The following is a 22,102-nucleotide window of genomic DNA, read 5'->3' as shown; positions in this document are numbered from 1 at the left end:
AAAATGGAGAACATGGAATTTAAGGCTCATACATCCATGTGACTCTTCATAAATTTTGAAGCCCAATTCCACCAAAACATCAAATTTTTGATACAAATTCCTATTTCCTATAACTGACCCCCAAAAATAATACATTTACAACCACACTCTTGTAATTATATAACAACTACAGGCTACCAAAAAGACACTAAAAGAAACGTGTGCATCCATTAAGCATGATAGAATTGACGCTTGACCATAACATGCAACTATCTTTTTTCTTACTTTATATTCCATCATTAACACCCTAAATCTGCTCTGTAAATGGCAAAATAAGCATAATTCTTTTCCTAATGCAATACTTCACAACTAAAAAAAAATCTTTTTCTGTACATTCGCAATCCTAAGCTTCAAAACTTTTTTGTTTTTTATTACGAAACAGAATTTCGAAAAAGCAAACAGACTTCACAAAAATATGTTTTTCTATACATAACTCTTTACTCATTTATATCAACACCTGAATTTTGTTTTTAAGAATACAGATGAAAGCGCCAAAATAAAACCTCCAACCTGATCATCATTTGATGGATTTTAACAAGACCACTAATCTGTAGAATCATCTACTTGGCATATATATTTTTTAATCCATAAATAGGAGTTGTTTTGACATAAACCATATCATAAAGTATCCAAGACAATTTTATCATGCTCAAAACCTGTGTGAACTAGGGCATAATGAAGCTACAAAAATTGAAATTAAACAAGAGATTGATTTTATCAAAAGTAAAAGGATGCTTTGGGCTTGGAAAATCTCACAGCTTCAGCTAAACTACAATATGCTTGCTTAGGATAGGTTGAATTTTGGCGTTCAAGACATGAACTAAACTACAAGTGGATGACATAGATTGAACCACAAGTGGATAATATGGACTAAGCTATTGCATAAATCTGTAGACCTAAATATATATATATATATATATATATATATATATATATAATAAAACAGTGAGTGACCGATTTAGTACATAAGCCACGTAAAACAGTGACTGAATGTTTTAAACTAAATATAGATTACAACTGTGGAGCACATACATATTTCATAGACACAGGACTCAAAAATATATGAAAACACTAATAGGCAAGTGTGTGAACTGACTTGCCATTAACAAAGTTCAAGAAGATAACGGATAACATGTATGTTATGCAACTGTCCAAACTGAATTTCAGATTTCATGACATTAACGAAGCTCACACTAACCATATAAAAAAAATAGTAGAAACAGGTGATGAGAATGAGCAATGAAGAATAACCCCAAAGTAGTGAACAATGTAAGCAAACTGTGAAGGATGAATACAACCTAAATAAATAATTGACAAGAAAAAATTATTGAACCGCATGCTCACACTTCTAGAAGTGTATCAATTCACAAAACTAACTAAAAAAAAAAATCTTTAATTACATGTACTAGCTAGCCTTATTAAAAGAGCAGGTGCTCACAATCCAATAATACCAGGTCAACATCTTACATAAATGCCATGTTAAGAGACATGTTATTGACTTCAGATTTTTAAGGAAAAAAAATGTATACATTGCCATGCTTTGTTCATGCAAATACTGAGCATGAAAGAAAATAAAAATTCGGATATAATTTTAGTTTCTGAGTGTAAACAACAAATGCAAAGACTGAATCACAGCCCTTACGTAAAGGTTTCGGTTTAGGGGCTTGAAGACATTGGCACAAAAATCTTGGACAGAGACAAGGAAATCAGGCTATATATATATAAATATATATATATATATATATATATATATTAAAAAACAGAAAAAAAATCTATGTTTTCCTATTACTAAATCTATACATTACTAGTTATTATAATAAAAATATAATGAAACATTAATCGAAACATAGAAAAGAGGTTAAGGCAATGCGATTATCTTAATCAATGTAAATGTAAATTGTAAGCAATTTTAAATACAAAGGTCTGATCTGAACTCTAAATCTCGACATATAATAATCTATAAGTATAAGCAATTCTAAATACACAAGATGATCCAAATCCAAATCAGAGTACAAAATGATCTAAAATATAAGAGATCCTGAACTAGACTAAAATATATTAGATTGACGATAAATTCCAGACTACAGAACACTTAAAGGAATACAAATCCGAATTTGCACAAAACATATCAAATTAAACATTCAAAATTGAAATCCATGTTATTAAATTAGAAATATGAACAATCTGACCTGATAATGAGAAAAGCTTTTGATTTCCACTTTTGAATGATGATGAAACCGAAATTTTAGTGATCTCTCTAGCAAAACGATGAAGAAACTCCTCCTCTACTTTCTAACCTCTCTTGCAAATGAATTGCCGAATGAAGCTTAGCTTCCTTCTTCTTTGATCTCAGATCCAGTGTTTCAGACCTAATAGCTCTCTTCCACTTCTTCAATTAATCCTTTCCTAGCAAATTCTGCTCAAAAATTCTCTTCTTTACTTCCAAATGATGATGACTGAGAAATTGAACTGAGCCTTTGTCATAATTGTGAAAATGACCGGATCTTAGCAGATCCCCCCTCTCTTCTCTTTATTCTCCTCTTTTCTCTGCTCTCTTTCTACCTTCAGCTCGGGTTTAATGAGGTTTTTGCTGATTTTGACCAATCTAGGACTTTGAGGTTAGAAAAATAGTAGATCTAGAATCTTAAAGTATGAATCTAAGTCTCTAGCAGAAGAAAATAATGGATCTAGAATTTTTTTGAAGTTGAAATAGAAGGAAGAACTTCAAATTTAGGGTTTCAAATGAATTTGCAGACAAAAATCAAGATCCATTTGAAGCTTTGGCAAAGAACAAGAAGACTTGACGGAATTGTTGCCGGAGAACGACCAGAATCCAGACGGAGATGCTCGAAGAAGATGAAGAAGGGCAGATCTACTTTCTCTCACTAGGTTTTCTCTCTATCTCCCTCTCTCTAGAAATTTAGATAAACTTAGATCCCAATGAAATGAGGTTAGGGTGATATTTATAGTTAATTTTGGGGGTTGATATCTGCACTCCAAGTTGATTGGGCGCGCGGAAAATTGATGAGGCGCGCCCGCAACTTTTGTTTTATTCGGCCATGCACGCTTGATTGTGATATTAAATAACCGCAAGTGCACGGATCGTGTAAATACGGGTCGAACTCAGGGAAGAGAAATCTAGTTGTCAATCCTATTCTTTTACCGATTAGAATACTAGCTATGATATAATGTTACCTGGAATGGACTCAATATTTCCGTGGACTTAGACCTCGGAGCGAACACTATATATAAACGTATATTCTATTCAATCTAAGAATAAAATTCAACTAAGATCTTTCTTATTTAAAATCCTAATTTAGGCAAAGTGTACCAAATTTTAATGATCTCTATTAACTACTTATCTAATTTAATTAGAAAACCAAATTCTAAGGGCTTAAGTGAATTGGAAAATTACAAAAGTAATTTGGAATAGTGTAAAATCCTTAATTCAATATAAAAGAGTACTTAGGGTTAGAATCCACCATGGGTTTGGATAAATTTGATTAATTAAAACAATCCATTGAATTTGGTTAAAAATCCAACTAAACAGTCAATAAATAATAAGATCTAAAAAGGTGTCATTATTTGTGAGTATTTAATCGAATTAACCCTCTAATTTATATTATTTATATAGAATTTAATCTTTGTTAATCAACAATCATCCATACAAAAGGGGAAAGCCAATGGCATGGATGATTCGGAATTGTACAAAAGTAAAACCCTACATAATTTCTTACAAAAACTTTGGATGGAATTAATTGAATATTTTTCTCCTCTCCAATGGTTTCAACTAAACTCTAAGTAACCAGGATTTAGTTATTCATGGAAAATGGAAAAAAAAATAAAAAAATAAAGGAGATAGAGAAGAGAAGAATTGCCATATAGAACTTTAAAAAGAAATGAAACAAAAGCAAATTACTTCTTCACTAACTTGAATTGAAACAAAGTTACATTAAATTGAACTTAAAATAAATAACAAAAATTAAATAAAACTTAGTCTTTTTCTCCTTGCAATGGTCGAATCATCCTCTTCCTTCCTTGATGTCACCTTGGGTTGGAACTTAGATAGTTGGCTCTTGTTGAGAGAGAAAAGAGAGTTGAGAGAACAAGAGAGTAAAGAGAGAGTAGAGAGAAAGAGAGAACAAGCCAAAAGCATAGAGAGAGAGCGAGAGCAAGAGTGTGGTAGAGAGAAAAAGAGGTTAAGAGGATAAAAAAAAGCCTTGGGCAAAAATTAGAGAGATGTATATATAAGTCTCCTCCATGCAACCGACCATCCTCTCTTCCTTAACCATGTTCGTTGCCAGAAAGTTGCTTATTTTCTTTTCCTTTTTTAAAGTCCCAAAATGGTCCAATCACTTTCTTTTTATAACATCTTTACTTTTCTAACCATCTCTTACTGTAGAAACCATACAATTGCTTCTTAGTTGTTTGCCAAAAGACAATTGCCAAATGACATGGGTTGCCAAAAGAAAACAAAAGATATTAATTGCTTGCCAATTTTTAAATCGAAAAATATGGAAGTTTTCCTTTTTCTTCTTTGACCATTGAAAGAAAATGATGACTTTCCCCTTTGCATAGTATAAAGAAAATGAATGTTCAAGCTACTGTCCAAAATAGAATAGGTCGGTGGGCTATTTCACTTGCATATGATAATAACCCAAAACGGCTATTATTGATAATATTACCTTCCTTGTACTTTTGCATGGTAGCGTATATATATAGAAAACATCTTGCATGGTAATTTCCAATATTTAGAAAACATCCCATACACATACCTACGTCCACTTTATTCCTTTGCATGGTAGTTTCCAATATTTACCCTCTTTTCATGATATCCTTTCTAATTTAAATCTAGATGCATACACGTCCACATCTTTCTAGTGGGCCCCACTTTATATGGTTTTCTTGCTTTCTCATACAAAGTTTCCATAACTGCCCTTCTCCAAACCCAAGTGAGTCCCACCTCATATGCCAAAACGTGTAATCCAACATGACCAAACCACCTTTGACCCAATTCAATAGCCCATTAAATTGATAACCACAGCCCATTTTCCTAATTAAGAGTTGCCAAAAATTGCCCTAGAAAAAGAAAGAAACTACAATTGCTTTCTTTGATGTGTTCTCGAAAATCCCATGTTTATAGAACTATGCATGTATGCATATCATAAAACCCATGCAAATATAGCAAGTGATTAGTCAAAAATTTCCTTGGATATTTAGTCATTTCTCCATCTTGAAATAGAAACCGTGACCCATCTTGCTATCTTCTCATCATGATGTCACAATTAATCCACCTCCAAATTGGCCGAACATGTCTCTTTCCCAAATTTAATTTATTGCATATTAGTGGACCCTACTATCTACTTCCACCTCCCCATTCAATGCGTCACCATGTAGGGACCACCATTCGGTCAACATCTTTCACAAACCAATTTCCATTTGTAATTGAAAATTGATATTGGCACCACTACACCATACAATAAATTAATGTGGGTCCATTATCATGGGTGAATTCCATGGTGTAATTCAATCTAGAAACTAGTGGGTCCCACTTAATGCTGATCCAAATCGTCCAAGTGATAGCCACAACGTAAATGTGTTGCCCTCCAAAACCGTTCTCATGGGGTGGTCTAGACCACTCAAATGATTGATCTAAAATGCTCCATCTAAACAATTTCCATAAGCTAATCCAAGCCGTCTACTTTATAGCCCATCATTTAAATTGATTGCACTCCTAAAATGATTTTCTAAGGCTTATTCGAACCAACCAATTTATGAGCCACAATGGTGGTGATCTCATAGTTGTTCCATACTTGAATTTTGTTTGGAATTTCTTCTCTTTCGCTCTATTTTTTTGTGAAAATTCAGAAATATCCCTGAAACACCAAAAACAAAGAAAATACCTTAGTAGCACCGGTTTAAATGAAAAAAATACATGCTTTTAACTCCTACCATTCACACATAAATGTGCTCATCAGATTCCCCCATACTTGAACTTTGCTTGTCCTCAAGCAAATAAAAAGAAAATAAAGAAAAATCAAAATAAAATAAAATCCTAACTCACTTTCGTAGGAATCACGATTGCACTTAGCACGTGCAACAAGCCTTTGAACCCCTAGGTTAGTGGACGAGTTTTTTCTCGTAAGTGTTTGCAGTGAATATATACACAAAATTCTAAAAACATACTTTTCTTTTCAAACCTCACTATAGAATAACGCTAAAAATTTCTAATCTTTTTTCTTTTATAAATTACTCAAAATATAAGAACAAGAATACCCCTATACTTAAACTTTGCATCCTATCCCAAGTTGGAAAAGTTAGAAAAATATTTTAAGTAAGGAATCTTCTTTTGAATTTTTCCTACTCTTCTCCGTTAAGTTTGCTTCTAATGTAATCGTACCATAAAAGAAATTTGAGTTCGAAACTTAATCGAAAAATTACAAATTTATATGGTCCACCACACTTTCCACTTTTCCCATACTTTCTAAGAATAGAACTCACTTTTTTGTAATCCTCTACTGCTTTTGGCGTGAATGACATGCAGGGCATGCACCAGACACCCAGGCTACAAAGCAGTGTCCGACTAATCTTTGATTTGCATATGTCATAGACATTGATGCATACGAGTTCAAGCTTTACCTTTGATTACGTGGAATGCTTTGATTTATTAAGCTTTCTAATTGACCCATGTATGGAGTTTTCAGTCAGTTGCTCTCAAGCTAGTTGACTTTAAGGAACTAGGCATAAAACTCTTCAGACTTAGTAGCTCAAGTCAAAAAGGCTACAAATCAAAACTATAATCAAAAGGTAAACTTTCTAAAAATAAAACTTTTTTTTTTCAACCTTTCTTTCCTTTTTCACCATACCATACAAAAAGCAAGTTTCTATTTCTATTTCTTATTCAAATTCTTTAAAAGAAATATTCCAAAAGAAAACAAAACTAAGAAAGAAAAGTATTCTTTCTAATTTTTCGGATTCCAAAATTAAAATATTCACTAACTTTCTTTCTTAAAATAGGAAAACAACTTTATTTATAAGAATACCATGTTCTTTCTAATTTGAGAAAAAATACTAAAACTAAAAAGAAAAGAAACTTTCTAACTTTAAATTATAGAAAAGATTAGAAAAGGAAAGTTTCTAAAAGCTACCCCCCCATACTTGAATTATGCATTGTCCTCAATGCATTAAAAATAGAAACAAAAATATGAGGGCTAAAAATAGAAAGGAGGGTACATACCATATTTGTTTAGGCATGATTTGAATAGGAAGGTTCATGGAGATCCATTACTTCTGCCATATTCGGCTTTGACAACTCAATAAACGGCTTTAAACGTTGACCATTAACTTTAAAAATCTCACCATTGCTTGGATTTAGAACCTCGACTGCACCATGAGAGAAAACTTTATGCACAATGTATGGTCCATCCCATCGAGACCGTAACTTACTTGGAAAGATATGCAATCTTGAATTGTAGAGAAGCACTTTTTCACCCTCTTGAAACGAGTTTCTCAAAATATATTTTTCATGAAAAGCTTTTGTCTTCTCTTTGTAGATTTTTGCATTCTCATAGGCATCATTCCGCAACTCTTCCAACTCAGCAAGTTGAAGTCTTTTATGAATACCTGCATCAGACAAATCACAATTGAGTTTCTTAATAGCCCAAAAAGCTTTATGTTCCAATTCAACCCGGAGATGACAAGCTGTTCCATACACAAGGCGGTAAGGAGTGAAATCCAAGTAGTGACTTGGTTTGGCAACCTAGAGGAGGGGTGAATAGGATGTTTATAAAATCTTTACCTTTTAAAAACTTTTCCTAAGATTTCTTCCAAGACTTATCCCTTGTTTAATTAAGTTTGAAATAGTTGAACTTAAACAATATTACAAATTAATATAAGTTCAAAACCCTTGTTGATTAGCAAACTTAATTAGGTAATTTTAATAGCGTAGTTAGCAAGGTTAAGATATTTAGGTTGATTATCAATGCTAACTACTCACTTAATTCTAAGCACAAATAATCAAATAAGAGAGTGAGAGGGAGTGAGAGAAATACCAATCACACAAGTGACACAAAGATTTATAATGGTTCGGCACACGGCCTACTCCACTCTTCTCAAGGTCGCACTTGAGGATTTCCACTATTGAGACCTCCACGACGCCCGGCTCTGAGGCTTTTACACTCCAAGGGAATTAAATAAGAATGCCCTTCCACCTTTACAATGACTCTCCTTCTCCGCCGAGTTCTAAGCGGTTCACCCGAGGGAATTAAAAACAACAGATGCCCTTGCCACCGATCGAATAAAGAAGAAGATAAAAGCTTTGCCTATATGTAGGCTACAATGCAAGTTGAAGCTCCAAGGATGCTCTCAAGAATAAACAAGTTTAAGCCTAAACCAATCTCAAAAGATTTTCTCAAATCAAGGCACAAAGAGTTTGGTTGGTGAGAGAATTTAACCCAAAAATTGTTCACAAATGATTTTCTATGGTTTGTTGAAGTTGGACAATGTTCATCTAGTGTTTTGGACCCTTGAATGGGTATATATAAAGTCCCAACTCCATGTGACCGTTTGGGGGGTAAAACAGTCAAAACTGGGTCAAAAAATCAACTAGCCGTTGCACCCCAACGGCTATATTTTTTTGAAGAAAAACATTTCTCGGAGTTCCGAGAATTCAAACAGAGCTTTTAATTTTAGAATCTGGACCATTTCTCGGAGTTCCGAGATTGGTTTCCAGCAAATAGTGTCGAACTTGTAAAATTCATATCTCCCTCATTTCCCGTCGGATTTTGACGTTCCTATACTCTACGGATATGAGAAAAATGAGTGCTATCTGTTAAAAATATTTTCAAAAATATTTGAAAATATTTTAAATAAGTTTTCATAGGATTTAGTTGCTGGTCCAGGTTGTTGCTTCGGAACTCTGTTTTGTTCATTCTTGTGTTGAATGCCATATGGGTCCCAACATGTTGGTACACCACCATGGCCATTCACTTATCCATTTAAGTCCTTAAATGGTGTGTTAGTCTCTTTGAAAAATATATTTTTAGGGGTTTAAACAATGTGCCTTGACAAGAGAATACACAAGAGAGAAAAGGTGATACATACTACCATTCTAAGTACTCTCTTGTTCTCTTGAGCCAATCTTCATTTGATCTTCAATGGTGTGCTTGGCTTGCTTTGGGATCTTCAAGGTTGAGCTTCTTTGCTTGACACCTTCAAAGGATGATGCCACCATTTGGTTCAAGCTCCTTTGCAAGTTGTTGATCCACAGGCTTTGGCCTTCATTGATCTTTCTTTGTTTGTTCAATGCTTTGAGATGATTGTGTGGAACTTCTCCTTAGTTGATCCTCCAAGGTATGGTTTGTCCAAATATGCTCTAGCTCCTTTGTCCTTTGTTTGGTTCATCTTCAAGCATAGGCCATCAATGGTGTGTGCTAGCATGGATTGACATGTGAATTCCCTGTGTATAGCACAACACTCAAGGCAAATGATTAGTCCATAAACGACTAATCAATTTGTGTTTGTTAATCATCAAAACAAGGTGATTGAATAAACCCATGGGGAACCCTTGGGCTTACAATCTCCCCCTTTTTGATGATGACAAACCAAATTGATTAGATAGGTGGGAGGAACCTCTTATGAGGATTAGATAGACAATTTAATCATTACTACTCCCCCTCAACATATGCATGAGTTATATTTAACAAGTTATATTACAAGAATGCATATGGTAATGGACCTAATCAATTATACAAATTCTCCCCCTTTTGGCATTAGCAAAAAGGAATGATTAAGCATGTAAGCACAATTACATAAAGCATCAAAGATATTCAATGAGAATATGATGCTCCCCCTAACTTCTCATCATGAGTTACCAATTAAAATCAAAGTATAATCCAAAGTATATATGGCATGATAAGAGACAATCAACATAGGAAATGAATAATCACAAAACAAATCAAGCCTATATTGGCAAAACAAAGAGACATTTCAATTTTAGCATAAATTTTTATGGTATATTATAGTATATGTATAAATCCAATATTAATCTACCTTATGACCCATAATATAATAATAGATTAGCAAGTTAAAGCTTATATTTTACTTATCATGAAAGAAAACAAGCAAGTGTATAGTTTAGCATGATAAGCCCCCTTAGTATTTGTCATTGGCCTTAGATAGACTTAAGATTTAAGGCATGACTTGACATAATAGGCCAAAGATATGACAATGGAATACTTGGCCACCAAAACTTATTCTCGGAATAGATGACATCATATTAGATCATCCAAGATAAGTCAAAAAGCCTAGAAGAATATGTCACTAAGACCTAGGCTATGGGCTTCTTGTCTTTAACTCTAAAACACACATAAAAGCACAAGACAAGCCCGAACAACCCATGTGGAGCAATCATGCTCCAAATGAGTGTACTTATCATAGGTGAGGTGATAACCACATTAGAAATCATATGATAAGTAACTAAGGACAAATTTACCTTTAAGCTCCCCCTTTGAAAATGAATCATGCAATGCATGAATCCAAAGGGATGTCCTTGTATAGACTCCAAAGGTTTTTGGATATATTTTCCAAAAGATACCAAGTTAAACTCAACCCTTGGGCTACAATGACACTTACTCTCCAAGTGTCAGTTTATCATGATAAAATGATAGCCATAGTCTAGCTCATCATGATAAACAAGCATAGCACAAAAGATTTTTAATCTTTGGCTCATGCTCCCCCTAAATGTGATATAATATTTTAAATTCAAGCTTTACTTCCCTAAGTATGTAATATACATAACTAGCTAGGGAGATCACATATAAATGTATACCTATTCATGTTTGAGATGTTGGCACAAGGCCAATTTGTTAGATATTTTAATTAATGTGAATGTACCATCTCCCTCTTAGAATCTAAGAAGGCTAAGGGCACCAATTGAGTGACTTTTAAGATTAAGGTTTAACATCTCATATGTGTAGATATTATCAAACAAGGGGTGATAACTATAGAATATGTATAAACCAATTTTAGTTTAATTCTATAGGACCAAGACATAGTGAGCATGGTCGATAAAGTACCATGTCTTAGAGAGACATCCGTGATTCATGAAGGTGAGAGTATACCTTATGAGAAAGATATGATCATCAAGGTTTCCATGGATAATCTACCATGTTTGGACACAAAGGACATGACACATAATGTGCATGGTCCAAACATTACATCTACATCCACAACCACATGTAAAATGACAAGGCATTAGGCACAAGGTGCATAAGCCTTATTGAAAACCAAAAAATATGTGGGAGGCACATGTTCCCATCACAATCTAATGTATACAACCACCTTAGTGAATTTTAATTTTACTCAAGTGAGTAAATGCCCAAATATGATTCTAGATTTCTATGATATTTTCATTTCAAGTCATACATTGAATCTAGATTCATGATTTAGCTTTCCTATATAATATATATCCTTTTATGAACTTAGGGAAAAATCTAAGGATTTTATAATATATATGTATCAAATGATGCAAACTACCTTGGACACATGTATTCCATTTATGAACTTTCATGACTACTTGAACAAAATACATATAACATATCTGTACATATTAAGGTTCATCTTAGTCATCAGATTATCCAATTAAAGCTCTTTGGAAATACACTAATTTTTAACCCATCTATGATTCTTATTAGATTTGATGAAAATCATTAAGCATGTAATAGAATGGATTTTGATAGGACAACTAGGTGCATGTTCGTTCACCTAGGGCACAAAAAGTTGTCTAAGAAAGGATTTGAAGTGAATTCTTAGACATAGCATCTAATACCTTAGTTTTGCTAGAAATGATATATTAAAACAATTAAATACTCAATTGTCTAGCAAGTGCCATGTTTGTCCAAAATAAAGTTCAAAGAATAGTACTTTGGCATTTTCTCAATTTTTGCTCAGATACTATTTGATTGCCACAAATAATTTCATTTAAGTTCAAGCCTTAAAACCTATGGGTTTCTTTTCTTTTGGTTTTTCTAGAATGATGTGATCAATTAGCCTAACTCATAGCAACTACCAAAACTGGTTCAAATTTTAAAGATGTACTTGAAGCTTTTAATTTGAACACATGGGCAAGAGATGTTGTTGTATATTCTAGAAAGATCAATTTATGGTTTTCACATTAAATGCTCTATTGTGGTTGTCATGTGGATGAATGACATATTTTAAGTGCATGATGATTTTTAAGTATATGTGGGCACTTAAACTAGGAAACTCAAAATGATATTCAATTAGGCTCATCATATCAAAGTCTCAAATTAATTACATTTAATCATATAGACTTTGAATTTTAAGGTGATATATATAGATATATATTAAGCAAATATGAGCATATGATATCTATATACACATGTTTTGAAAGGATTTTCAATTTTAGGCACAACATATATTGATACAAAAAAAATTAAACAAGAACAAGCACATTGTATCAACAAATATATTTTTAAATGATATTCAATTAAAGCACATCCCCTAATCTAAAATAAACACAATATAGATCATGTTAGGGGTTTTGAAACCCAAACCATCTTGGTTCCAAGTAAGTTTGTCCTAGGTGATAAGTCCTTTTTAACCCAAACAAACTTACTACTTTTTACAAATCTAAACATACATTTAGATTTGTAATGTCCAAATCTACCACAAAAATCACAAGACATATATGAGTAGGTAGATGGACGGGATGAACAAGATGATTTACAAGAATGACTATGATGAAAACTATGTTTTGCACTTTCTTATAAATAATGATTTTCCAACATTAATATTTCATTCTTGATGTTTAAGTCATTGATTTCCATTTTAAAATTTATTAATTCAAGAGATGAAAGCATTTTAATTTTCTCTTCTTCTTCTTTAAGGAGTAGATTTTCCTCTCTTAGTGAAGCAATAGTATCACTTAGTTCAATAAAATCTTTTTTAAAAATTTCATTTTCTTCACTAAGATGTGCATGATCTATTTCTAGTGACCTAAACTCCTTGTGAATACTAGCTAAATTATTTTTCAAGTTTGAATTCTTAGCTAGTTGATCCTCAAGTTTCTTATGTAATTCTTGGACATTTTCAACAAGTTCTTCAAATGTGCATTCGGCATTATTCAAGGGGTCTTCATTAGATAATCACATTAAGTACATGTTTTGATTTTGAAGATTTTCAATAGAGTACAAAACATTTTTAGCATTTTTACAAGAGGATACTTTTTCATAAATGTTAGGTGGTAATGCACAACATATTGAAATTAGGGCTTTTGTATTTAGTAAAGATAATTTTTTATCATAATCATTTGATCTTTTGGATTTAACATTTAAATCAAAACCATTTTCAATTGTCTTTATCATATCTTTATCTAGACCTTTTAAGTATGTCTTCATATGGATCAACCATGATCCATAACCCGAACCATCCAAAATAGGTAGTCTAGATCCCATCTTTTAAGTTACCAAAAAGTTTGATCTTTTAACTCTTAACCGGTTAGGGTCTTAATCAAGAGCCCAAGCTCTGATACCAATTGAAATCCAAGTAGTGACTTGGTTTGGCAACCTAGAGGGGGGGTGAATAGGATGTTTATAAAATCTTTACCTTTTAAAAACTTTTCCTAAGATTTCTCCCAAGACTTATCCCTTGTTTAATTAAGTTTGAAATAGTTGAACTTAAACAATATTACAAATTAATATAAGTTCAAAACCCTTGTTGATTAGCAAACTTAATTCGGTAATTTTAATAGCCTAGTTAGCAAGGTTAAGATATTTAGGTTGATTATCAATGCTAACTACTCACTCAATTCTAAGCACAAATAATCAAATAAGAGAGAGAGGGAGTGAGAGAAATAGCAATCACACAAGTGACACAAAGATTTATAGTGGTTCGGCACACGGCCTACTCCACTCTTCTCATGGTCGCACTTGAGGATTTCCACTATTGAGACCTCCACGACGCCTGGCTCCGAGGCTTTTACACTCCAAGAGAATTAAATAATGATGCCCTTCCACCTTTACAATGACTCTCCTTCTCCGCCGAGTTCTAAGCGGTTCACCCAAGGGAATTAAAAACAACGGATGCCCTTGCCACCGATCGAATAAAGAAGAAGATAAAAGCTTTGCCTCTATGTAGGCTACGATGCAAGTTGAAGCTCCAAGGATGCTCTCAAGAATAAACAAGTTTAAGCCTAAACCAATCTCAAAAGATTTTCTCAAATCAAGGCACAAAGAGTTTGATTGGTGAGAGAATTTAACCCAAAAATCGTTCACAAATGATTTTCTATGGTTTGTTGAAGTTGGACAATGTTCATCTAGTGTTTTGGACCCTTGAATGGGTATATATAAAGTCCCAATTCCATGTGACCGTTTGAGGGGTAAAACAGTCACAACTGGGTCAAAAAATCAACTAGCCGTTGCACCCCAACGGCTATATTTTTTTGAAGAAAAACATTTCTCGGAGTTCCGAGCAAATTCTCGGAGTTCCGAGAATTCAAACAGAGCTTTTAATTTTAGAATCTGGACCATTTCTCGGAGCTCCGAGAATGTTCTCGGAGTTCCGAGACTGGTTTCCAGCAAATAGTGTCGAACTTGTAAAATTCATATCTCCCTCATTTCCCGTCGGATTTTGACGTTCCTATACTCTACGGATATGAGAAAAATTAGAGCTATCTGTTAAAAATATTTTCAAAAATATTTGAAAATGTTTTAAATACGTTTTGATAGGATTTAGTTGTTGTTCCAGGTTGTTGCTTCGGAACTCTGTTTTGTTCATTCTTGTGTTGAATGCCATATGGGTCCCAACATGTTGGTACACCACCATGGCCATTCACTTATCCATTTAAGTCCTTAAATGGTGTGTTAGTCTCTTTGAAAAACATATTTTTAGGGGTTTAAACAATGTACCTTGACAAGAGAATACACAAGAGAGAAAGGTGATACATACTACCATTCTAAGTACTCTCTTGTTCTCTTGAGCCAATCTTCATTTGATCTTCAATGGTGTGCTTGGCTTGCTTTGGGATCTTCAAGGTTGAGCTTATTTGCTTGACACCTTCAAAGGATGATGTCACCATTTGGTTCAAGCTCCTTTGCAAGTTGTTGATCCACAAGCTTTGGCCTTCATTGATCTTTCTTTGTTTGTTCAATGCTTTGAGATGATTGTGTGGAATTTCTCCTTAGTTGATCCTCCAAGGTATGGTTTGTCCAAATATGCTCTAGCTCCTTTGTCCTTTGTTTGGTTCATCTTCAAGCATAGGCCATCAATAGTGTGTGCTAGCATGGATTGACATGTGAATTCCCTGTGTATAGCACAACACTCAAGGCAAATGATTAGTCCATAAACGACTAATCAATTTGTGTTTGTTAATCATCAAAACAAGGTGATTGAATAAACCCATGGGGAACCCTTGGGCTTACAAGGAGACTGACCAAGATCACTCTTGAATGCTGTCCTATAAGCCCACAAGGCATCCACTAATCTAATGGACCAATCTTTGCGGTTTGGATTCACTGTCTTCTCCAAAATTTGCTTAATTTGCCTATTTGAAACCTCCACTTGGCCACTCGTTTGAGGATGATAAGGGGTGGCCAACTTATGAGTAACACCATATTTCTTCATAAGAGCTTCAAACGGTCTATTACAAACAATTGCTCATCAGGGAAGTTTTCATTAATTGGACCTTTGTCATCCTTTGCATTAGGAGGTCTAGACAAGTGATCGGCAACCAAGTTTTCCGTATCCTTTTTATCTCTAATCTCCAAATTAAACTCTTGAAGAAGTAAAACCCACCTAATGAGGCGAGCTTTATCATCCTTCTTTCCAACAAGATAATTGATTGCCGAATGGTCGGTATAAATTATCACATGCGATCCAATCAAGTAGGACCGAAACTTCTCTAATGCAAACACAACCGCTAAGAATTCTTTTTCCGTAGTGGTGTAGTTAAGTTGTGCATCATTGAGAGTCCTACTTGCATAATAGATTACATGCGGTAATTTATTGAATCTTTGACCCAACACGGCTCCTATTGCAAATTCGGAAGTATCACACAAAATTTTAAACGGTTCGGTCCAATTTTTTGATCTTTTGCTAACAAGTTGGTTAGAGGCCTAGCAATTTTAGAAAAATCTTTTATAAAACGCCGGTAAAAGCCTGCATGGCCCAAAAATGATCGAATATCCTTCACACTTTTGGGCGGTGGAAGATGGACAATGAGGTCCACCTTGGCTTTATCAACCTTAATACCTTCTTTTGAAATCACATGACCTAGAACTATGCCCTCTTTTACCATAAAATGACACTTTTCCCAATTGAGAACAAGGTTCTTTTCTCTACTCCTTTGTAAGACTAATTTTAAGTTATCTAAACATTCGACATAGAATAGAAAAATCATCCATAAAAACCTCTAAGAAGGTCTCCACCATGTCAGAAAAGATACTCATCATGCATCTTTGGAAAGTTGCCGGAGCATTGCATAAGGCAAAAGGCATGTGTCTATAAGCAAACGTTCCAAAGGGGCATGTGAATGTCATTTTCTCTTGATCTTCAGAAGCTATGGGAATTTGGTTGTAACCGGAATATCCATCAAGAAAGCAATAATACTCATGACCTGCTAACCTTTCTAATATTTGATCAATAAATGGCAAAGGAAAGTGATCCTTCCAAGTAGCGGTATTAAGCTTTCGGTAGTCAATACAAACCCGCCAACCTGTTTGAATACGAGTAAGAATAAGCTCATTGGTGGTGGATTGTATAACGGTAACTCCCGACTTCTTAGGCATTACTTGGACGGGACTCACCCATTGGCTATCTGAGATGGGATATATGATCCCATTATCTAACCATTTTAAGATCTTTTTTTGGATGGCTTCCTTCATCACAGGATTAGCTCTTCTTTGAGGTTCCCTTGAAGGTTTGGAATCCTCAACAAGATGGATGTGATGTTGCACAATCGAAGGGCTAATTCCTTTGATGTCGGCCATTGTCCAACCTATGGCTTCCTTGTTATCTTTTAGCAATTTAATGAGTTCCTCCTCTTGAGTGGAGGTTAGGTCCGCAGCAATTATTACAGGCAAAGTACAATTATCACCCAAAAAAGCATAACATAAATGAGAAGGAAAGAGCTTCAACTCCAACTGTGAGGCTTCTTCGATTGATGTCTTTGGAAGAGATGTTGCAAGTGGTCCAACGGGCTCCACATTTTGAATGGCACATCCATCAGCAAAGAAATCGCTTCCTCCATCACCTCCTAGCTCTTCCAAGCAATTTTGGAAACCTGCATCAAAATCAATTTCAAAATTAGTAAGAATATCTTCAGGAAAAGAATGCAACATATTGATTTCTTCATAAAAATTAGGTTCCTTACGCAATCTAAAGACATTAAAATCAACCGATGTGTTTCCAAAAGATAATTTCATTAGGCCATTCCTACAGTTAATTAAAGCATTGCTAGTAGCAAGGAAAGGCCTACCAAGGATGATAGGGATTTGATCTATCCGCCAATTGAAGAGTGATGGTGGTTGGTTTGAGGTCTGCTAATCCTAGTTGCTTAAATACAGAAAAAGGTAAGAGATTTACACTTGCACCCAAATCCAAAAGAGCATATTCAATATTTGTGTTACCAATAGTGCAAGAAATAGTAGGACATCCTGGGTCCTTATACTTAGCCACCATTTGTTGAGACAAGATGGAACTTATATTTGCGGCCAAGAAAGCTTTCTTGGGCACATTAGTTGTGCGCTTTTGTGTGCATAAATCTTTCAACACTTTGGCATAAGTAGGAACCTGAGAAATCGCATCTAATAAATGAATATTCACATGCACTTGTTTAAAAACATTTAAAATTTTATCAATTTGACCTACTTTTTTATTATTAGCAAGTCTCCTTGGAAAATGAGCTTTAGGAATGAAATTTCGTGTAGGGGGAGAAGTTACCTCTTCTGTACTTACCTGTTTAGGCTCCTCTTTTGAGCCTGTGGAGGGAGGTTCTTCACTTACCTCTTTTGAAAGATCTTGAGCAATTTTAGAAGGTTCGGTGCTGACCTCCCCTTTGTGATATTCTTTTCCACTCCTCAAAGCATAAACCGCATTGCATTGATTCGCAGGGTCCTGCTGCGACAAACTAGATTGCATGTCATTCAACTGATTCACCTGTGGTTGTTGATTCACATTCATGGCCACATTCCTTGGGTTAGGAATGGGTTGACTTGGCATCTTTCCTTTTTCCCTTTCACTTAGGGATGTAGCAAGTTGAGAAATTTGCTTTTCTAAGTTGTGTTGGCCCGTCATGAAGGTACTCATGAGAAGCTCCATGTTCTTCTCTAAAGATGCAAATCGTGCCGACTCCCCTTGCTTTTGAAAACCCGGAGGGGGCTAATTTGAAACATTATTAATCATGGGGTTTTGAAAAGTAGGAGGGGTAGGGGGTGGCCGAACAAAAGTGGGAGGGAAGGTGGGCCTAGGTTGGCCGAATTGGCCTTGGCCTTGGAAATTGGATGGCCCACCTTGACTCCATTAAAAGTTGGGATGATTTCTCCATCCCGGATTATAAGTGCTAGAATAAGGATTATTAGAATACAAAGCACTTACATTCTCATTAGAATTACCAAATTTAGTAAGAGTTTGACACTCTTCCATGACATGGTCCGTGGGTTGACACCAATTACACATGGGAACACTATGTGCAATTTAATTGACTTGTGAAGGTCTTTTGACAACTATTGCTTTTAGCCTTTTGATTAGGCTGTCAAGATGGGCCTCTTTTGCCACAGCACCCTCTACTAGAAATCCCTTGCTTGAAGTGGCTCTCTCACCGTCTTGAGTGGATTCCCACTCTTGTTTTTTCAGCCAAATCAAGTAAGAAGTTCCATGCCGCGGCCTCATCCGTGAAAGATGTAAAACCGTCAGGACACATTGACTGAAGAAGTTGCTTTGTTTGGTAATCTATGCCCTCATAAACAATTTGGCATAAGTGCCACAAATCAATTCCATGGTGAGGACACTCTTTGAGTAGGTCTTTGAACCTCTCCATAAACTTAGAAAATGACTCTAATGGCTTTTGTTTGAATTGTAAAATATCATTCCTAAGCTTATTAGTTTTATGTAATCGAAAAAACTTTTTTAGGAAAGCGACGGCGAACTCCTCCCAAGTGGTGATGGAGTTCGTTGGTAAGCCATAGAGCCACTTTTTTGCTTCATCCTTGAGTGAAAACGTAATAAACCTCAACTTTACCGCATCATCGGTAAGTTGTTGCAACTTAATCAAAGTGAAATAAACAAGAGGGGGGGTGAATTGAATTTTAATACTAAATTATCCCTTTTGAAAATTACTTGTGAACCTAATTGGAATTTTCTTCACTTAATTAAATATTTGGTTAGTGCAAATAATTAGAAACAAAATGAAATGCCAAACCAAGAATTAATAATGGAAATGCAAGACAAGAAAGAACACACCGATGTATAGTGGTTCGGGCAAAGCCCTACTCCACTCTTCTTAAGATCGTCCTTAAGGATTTCCACTATTGGAGACCTCCACGATGCCCGGCTCCGAGGCGGTTACACTTCCAAGGGATATTAAATGAGGATGCCCTTACACCTTTACAAAGACTCTCCTTCTCCGCCGAGTTCTAAGCGGTTGCTCTCTAGGGAATTAAAATAAGGAATGCCCTAGCCACCTATACAAGAAGTGAAGATTGAATAGCTTGGCTTCTTTTTGAAAGCTTGATGCTCTTTGTAGATCCTTGATTGCTCTTCAATGATGGTAGTTGCAAGTGAAAGCTCTAAGAATCCCAACTCAATAAATTTGCAAGTGCAAGGCAAGTTTGGGAAAAATCAAATCTTAAGCACAAAAATGGGTTACAAGTTTTCTTCAATGCTTAAGGAGGTTTTCAAATCATCAAGAGAGAGGAAATGAATCCTCTAGATGTTGTATATATAGCCTCACCAAAGAATATGACCGTTTGGGGGTGTTGATATCAAAAATCACAAGTTAATTTAAATCCCAACGGCTAGTTTTTGGTCTGTCGCGAGGTTCTCGGAGTTCCGAGAACCATTCTCGGAGTTCCGAGAAATGTTCTCGGAGTTCCGAGAAATGTTCTAGGAGTTTCGAGACAATGGCCTGAAGAAATTAAATTTCTACTGGACCATTTCTCGGAGTTCCGAGAAAATGTCCAGACGCTACTGGACCTTTTCTCGGAGTTCCGAGGGAACTCTCGGAGTTCCGAGAAGCCTAAAAATCAGCATATTTTGAGTTTTTATTGCTTGTTTGATTTTTGGCTTTTAGTACTCAAGTCCTATGATTATTTTGGAATGTTTATGAGGGTCCCAACATGTTGGTCCACCACATAGCCATTCACTAATCCATTTTAAGTTCTTAAGTGTTCTTTGAAAAAAACAATTTGAAAACACTTTGCCTTGACTTGGAAATCTAAAAAGATAGTATGTACAATGATACCTATGTAGCTTTCAACTTCTCTTTAGTCTAGGTCTTCAATTGATCTTCCATCTTGTGTATGCTTGCTTGAGAGATAATGTGAGCTCCACTTAGCTCCTTTGACTCTTGTGTTGGTAGATCTTCAAGCATGACCATGTTGTGTGTTGGTTTCTTCAATGATCAATCCTATCTTAAACACAACACTTTAAAGCAAATTGATTAGTATTCAAAAACACAATCAATTATGTTTAGAATCATCAAAACAAGATTGGAGAGTAGACCCTTGGGCTTACAATCTCCCCCTTTTTGATGATGACAAACAAAATTGATTATGAGGTGTGTGTGGAGTGACATAGTAGGCAAGTGAATACTGGAACTCCCCCTCAATATATGCACATAGATAAATGATACAAATTATAAGCATGTGGTGCATATAGTCAATTGAATAGATAATCAATTTCAAACCTTCTCCCCCGGTATAGAAATATATAGCCAAGTAAGGCACATATACCTGGTCATGATCAAGATGTTGACAAATGTCAAATTGTTAGGTATTTTTAATTAAAGTGAAGATACCTCTCCAACTTAGAAAACTAAGAAGGCTAAGAGTATCAACTGAGTGATTTTTAAAATTAATATTTGACATCTTATTCATGCAGATACTACCAAACAACGATGATATGTATAAATATTATATAGATAGCTGGTGAAAGGCACAAAGTATTTATTTGGCAATTTCTTTGACTTGATCCGCACTCCAAATGTTTAAGGCACTTCGGATATAACAAATTATATCATCACTAAGGGGTTTTGTAAAGATATCCGCTAATTGATCTTCAGTGTTGATATATTTTAAGCAAATATCCCCTTTTGTGAGTGATCTCTGATGAAGTGGTGCCTAATCTCAATGTGTTTTGTTCTTGAGTGTTGTATGGGGTTCTTTGTTAAGCTTATAGCACAGCAAGCTCCAGCTGCCACATATTCTGCTTCTGTTGTGGACAGAGCTACTGAATTTTGCTTCTTGCTAAACCATGAAACAAGTGATTTACCCAAGAATTGGCAAGTCCCACTAATGCTTTTCCTATCTATTCTACATCCAGCAAAGTCTGCATCTGAATATCCGATGAGAGTTAAGGAAGATGATCTTTCATACCACAGTCCTAGACTTTGGGTTCCTCTTAGGTACTTGAAGATCTTCTTAACTGCTGATAGGTGAGACTCTTTAGGGTCCGATTGAAATCGAGCACAGAGACAAACAGTAAACATAATGTCTGGTCTGCTGGCTGTCAAATAGAGCAAACTACCTATCATACCCCTATACAATTTCTGATCCACAGATTTGCCAAATTCATCATTTTCTAGCTTAGCAGTAGTACTCATGGGAATTCTTGATGTCTTACTGCTATCCATGCCATACTTCTTTAATAACTCCTTTGTATATTTTTCTTGATTTAAAAATATTCCATTTTTGTATTGTTTAAATTGGAGTCCTAAGAAATAGGTTAACTCGCCCATCATGCTCATTTCAAATTCATTTTTCATTAAAGTTGTAAATTCATCACATTATTTTTGTTTGGTTGAGCCACATATGGTATCATCTACATATAT

At 35.0% G+C, this 22,102-nt stretch overlaps 1 non-coding gene and 1 pseudogene across 1 annotated transcript; one reads left to right on the top strand and one right to left on the bottom strand.

Annotated features, from left to right (window-relative positions):
- The window catches only part of LOC143869723 (uncharacterized), a 47,274-nt pseudogene extending 28,899 nt beyond the window's left edge, over nucleotides 1-18,375 (bottom strand).
- A 671-nt stretch (nucleotides 18,376-19,046) lies between these two features.
- Nucleotides 19,047-19,153, top strand: LOC143870154 (small nucleolar RNA R71). Its single transcript, XR_013244947.1, has one exon. It is a non-coding gene; the product is annotated as a small nucleolar RNA R71 (small nucleolar RNA).
- The last annotated feature ends 2,949 nt before the right edge of the window (nucleotides 19,154-22,102 follow it).

The sequence above is a fragment of the Tasmannia lanceolata genome, unplaced genomic scaffold (assembly GCF_043159265.1).
Source record: "Tasmannia lanceolata isolate RefF3 unplaced genomic scaffold, GAP_Taslan_0.1 ptg000003l, whole genome shotgun sequence".
Lineage (NCBI taxonomy): Eukaryota > Viridiplantae > Streptophyta > Magnoliopsida > Canellales > Winteraceae > Tasmannia > Tasmannia lanceolata.
This window is presented reverse-complemented; position numbering and strand designations above follow the sequence as displayed.